Source organism: Poecilia reticulata, linkage group LG16, assembly GCF_000633615.1.
Source record: "Poecilia reticulata strain Guanapo linkage group LG16, Guppy_female_1.0+MT, whole genome shotgun sequence".
In the NCBI taxonomy this organism is placed as follows: Eukaryota; Metazoa; Chordata; class Actinopteri; order Cyprinodontiformes; family Poeciliidae; genus Poecilia; species Poecilia reticulata.
The window spans coordinates 26,429,540-26,434,243 of record NC_024346.1 but is presented as its reverse complement, the minus strand read 5'-3'; the positions used below and the strand labels follow the sequence as shown (position 1 = coordinate 26,434,243).

The 4,704-nt window shown below is 41.8% G+C and overlaps 1 protein-coding gene across 1 annotated transcript in view; it reads left to right on the top strand.

Annotated features, from left to right (window-relative positions):
• macf1b (microtubule actin crosslinking factor 1b) overlaps nucleotides 1-4,704 on the top strand; it is a 36,691-nt gene that overhangs the window by 4,399 nt on the left and 27,588 nt on the right. The gene's annotated exons all lie outside the window — the stretch shown is intronic.

Here is a 4,704-nt window from a genome sequence, read left to right as displayed (position 1 = left end):
CGAGAGCCCAACTGTGAAACAGATGAGAATGGACAGTTGGGTGACGTAGAAAGTCCGGCGTTTACCCGGGAAACGACATGGACATCAGTACAAAACACAGCAGGGACACTTGCTATGCAAATAGTCATGGATCTCATCCACGCTTTCTGTTGATTAACTTATATATCCGTCCCGGTCGGATATATATATATATATATATATATATATATATAAATTCCTCTTGTAATAGTTTTTTTAACATATTGTCACATTACAACCCGTACTTTAATGTGCTTATTTAGGATTTTATATAGATATACCCGTATAAAGTTGAACCTAATTGTGAAGTGGAATGAAAACGATTCATGATTTTTGTTAGAAAAAGAAGAAAAGGAACATTTTCTAAGATCCAAATCCTCTTCCAAGGCTCTGCTATAGATTTACACTATAGCATAAAAAGTAAAACCGAAATTTCCTGACAAGTTAAGTTCATTCTCTGTTTTCTTTCCCTCCCTGGTGATGAGGTTCCTCATAAAGACCCTTTTTTGTGCTTTCACTGATTCTATGACAGATTCTGCAGCTCCTTAATGATCTGCGTAAATACAATTCACCAATCAGATCCTGGGTGTGGACTGACGTATTGCATGCTTTTATCTGGCCGTCTCCATCTTTGACAGCTAACAAGCAGCGGCCCTGCTCCCTGACGCAGCGTCCAACCCGACGGATCGGGGAACTGTTTTCAACACTATAGAAATGACCAACAAATTCCACTGGGGTGACGCAAATTTATGGGGAAAGTAAATTTGCGTTTTGTGATTAAATCCTCTCCCTTAGGATTTGTTTTATTCACCCATTTTATTGGAATGGGGCCCTCCTTGTTTTTTGTTTTTTTCCCATGCCTGTCCCGTTCTCTGGAAAACTCAGATTTACAGCTTTAAATCCGTCTTTTCTGGGGACGGGTTGAATAAAAAATGCAGAGCCGACTATGTAGGTTAAACTCTTTCTGTCCCCCCCTTTCATCCGCGACCAGGATTTCCAGTATCCGGGCAGCGAAGGAGGTCCAGAGGAACCCAGTGGGGAAGCCCCATCAGCCTTTCACTGGCTCTTCACGGAGGCAGCCTCTCCTGGTGATAAATGACGGTGTGCGTGCTGAATGGTGCCTCTGGTTTGACCCTAAAAAAAGGGAGGACTCCTCCTCTTCTTTCATTACTCCTGAAGAGGGCTAATTACCATGTTCAGTGTCGGAGCCGCTGAGGTCTTATTCATACCGAAGGCAGCAAAGAGAGAGAGAGAGAGAGAGAGAGATAGAGGTGGGGGAAACAAGACTGTAAAATGAATCATTTGTGATGAGATTTTGGGTCCCAGGAGACGCTAATTTGAAATCAAATTAATTCGGAAGCCCGCTTTCAATTTTCAGACCTGTGCATCGAATGCATAAAGCTGAGATGAGATTTTTTTTGGCAACAAATTTGATTAGAGCAGAGGAGGCCTGTAGGTCGCTTAAAACAGAGACCATGTGTCGTGGTTCCACCGCAATGTTTTCCTGGCAGAGCGCTGCCTCACCGCTGCCAGCTTCCCTCACATGAAGAATGGGCAAACAGGGAACGCTGGCCTAATTTTTATTTTATTTTTTCATTAAATGGCTGCAGACATGAGCCTTTCAAGTTACCCGAAAGGAACTCCACTGATTTGGGGGCCTGTATCTTTCAGAGCTCATGTAAGCGCTAAAGGGATTCATTTGTTAGCTGATGCACCCTGCAAAAATATCTGTACCACTTGAACTTGTTCATATTTTGTTATCCTTCGCTCAAAATCTTCAATGTACAAAGGGACCCCCGTCTATTCACAGATTTTTGCATGGAATGTAGAGCCAAATTATTTGCGGAAAATTAGCTAATTCACAGGGGCTGCACAGTGGCGCAGTTGGTAGAGCTGTTGCCTTGCAGCAAGAAGGCTCTGGGTTCGATTCCTGGCCCCGGTCTTTCTGCATGGAGTTTGCATGTTCTCCCTGTGCATGCGTGGGTTTTTTCCGGGTACTCTGGTTTCCTCCCACAGTCCGAAAACATGACTGTTAGGTTAATTGTTCTGTCTAAATTGTCCGTAGGTGTGAGTGTGTGTGTGCATGGTTGTGTGTCTCTGTGTTGCCCTGTGACAGACTGRCGACCTGTCCAGGGTGACCCCGCCTCTCGCCTGGAACATTAGCTGGAGATGGGCACCAGCAACCCTCCCAACCCCACCAAGGGACAAGGGTGTAAATAAAATGGATGGATGGCTAATTCATGGACATTTTAGAGCATATCTGAATATTTGAAAGAAAATGCAACTTGGGAAGCTCAAATACAGACATGATGCTGCTTGATGCACAATTGACTGGCGTTTGTGAAACAGCCAATTCAGGACCACTATTCATTTTCCGTAGCACTGATTGGTTGAGATCAGGTATATCGTAGATGTTAGCATCTGCTAAGAAGGTTTTCACTACTAATACATAACATATGTTGTGTTTGGACAATTAAGATAAGCAATTTAAAGGGAGTTTAATGTGATAAACTAGTATAAGCAGCACAAAGTTATGAAATTGAATTAAAATAATGCATGTTTTTAAAGTTTTTTGCTACATAAAAAAATCTGAAAAATATAGCATTGATTTTTATCTATGCTACTTATTCTGGTAACCTAATTTAAAGATCAGTGCCGTCTTTCATATTTAGTATTTTCATATTTAGTAAGTGGAGTTCAGCTGTCTGGATTCTCACAACATTGTGACCCTGAACAGATCGTTAGCGCAGTGAAACATGGCGGTGGTAGTATTACGACATGGGAGTTCTAACCATAAAGAGCTTGACATCACTTTTTACTGTTACTGCTTATTTTAATATATTAAAATAATATAGCTCATATTTTAAGCTATGTTATTTTAAGCCTTAAATCTGCTAATATTATTTTGGGCTAATATAGCTTAAAATATAAGCTATGTTAGCTTATTAGCTATACGTAGCTAATGTATATAAACTATAGATATATGTATATATTTATAGCTTATATTTTAATTGAAATGTAAATATAATAGGTGTATTTTTATTTTAAAAAGCTTATACTTAGCTTTTAAGCTAATATTTAGGAATTACCTTGTGACTGAAAAAAAACAGGTAGGAATTGTTGAAAGAAGCAGTTTTTGCTCAAATGTCTCTAGACGTTTTTCGGTTGCAAACAACAGCAAAAAAAAACAACCACGAGCCTCACAGAAAATAATTCATTGGCGCACACTGTTTGGTTCTTGCTACAGCAGCAGCATGCTGTAGGAGATTATATGTTAATAGTGGTCCGCTATATAAGATCATGTGACCCAAACCACGTAAATCAGGACTCTGCGTCCATGTCTGGCTGAAACAAACTGCGTTAGCATCGACACGCTGAAGCACACCTCCCATTCACATGTAACATGGCAGGCACTTTACACTACAGGAAGCAGCATTGATTATGAATTACATGACGTGATACACAGACTTGGAGAGAGGGCTACATGCAGGGAGGGAGGCGCAGTCTGCAAAAATATAAAATATAAAAACATAAAACATATTGTCTAGTCACGCAGGCTGCGAATCAAAACCAAAACTGAGATTTATTTTATGAATCTGTGTTTCTGCATACCGGTGCCTGTTTTCTGGACAGACAGATTGGGAAAAAAAAACCTAGTGTGGGCTGTTTGAGTGTACGCAGTTGGTGGGTCTGTCAATAGGTGAATTAAATGGTTGACTGGAGAAAGACAGAGGAAGGAATAAAGCGGATGAGTCATCTGTATATATTGGGGTACTGAGCTCTGCAAACGCCCAACACAGATATTTCAGTTGATTCCTACATGGAGAACATTGAAAATAATTCAACACAAATGCTAAAAACTGTGACGTTAAGGTTGTTTGAAAGTGTCGGTACACACTCTGCTTAGGGCATGACATCTATAAGGCAAATATTGTTACTCCTTTAACTGGCATGATAGAGTTTCCCCACAGGGGGTCCTTCCCTTTGGTTTGCGATGCCAACTGCATAGAAAGTACTGAATTATTGTCTCATTCTCTCTGGTCGGTGCTTGCTCCCAGCCTTTCTTTCTCCTTTTCTTTTAAAGGCTTGGGGTTGCAACGGCTAGAAGTGAGTTGAAAAGTAATCTGAGATGTTTTACAGTAATTAGTCGCCGCTTGTTGCTGCTGTGGAGACTGGCTGCTGAACTGGCTCTGAATGGGAGACTGCAAGGTGGCAAAGGGGGAGTGGGAAAGGGGGGGGGGATGAATTCATGACTGGGTGGTTTGCAGGGTGGGTGTGGGTCCATTTTTTTGTGGTAGCCTGCATTTCTCTCCTTCGCCATCAAGAGAAGGAAAGGGCTGAAGCAGCTGTCACTTAACATGTGAAAGTTTTGAGGACGGCCTCAGGGGTCTTTAGAAAACTCTCCCTTTTTTATTTTTGACCCCCCCCTCTCCCTCCAATCCCATTTTTCAAGCAAAAAGCAGCATGGAGTTTCTGAGCCTTAGTCAGACACAGAGGAGGGGCTTTTGTTGGATGGGAACCGGGGATGGAGGGGGGAGAGTTTGGGAGGGAGAAAAAAAAAAACCTTGAGAAGGTAAAGAGGGCACTTTGCTGCCTAGCCGGCTGGTACAGGAGCAACCTGAGCAGCAGCTCTGGGTGAGAATGGCACCGGGTAATCTAACCTCTTTGTAAAAAAAAAAAAAAAAA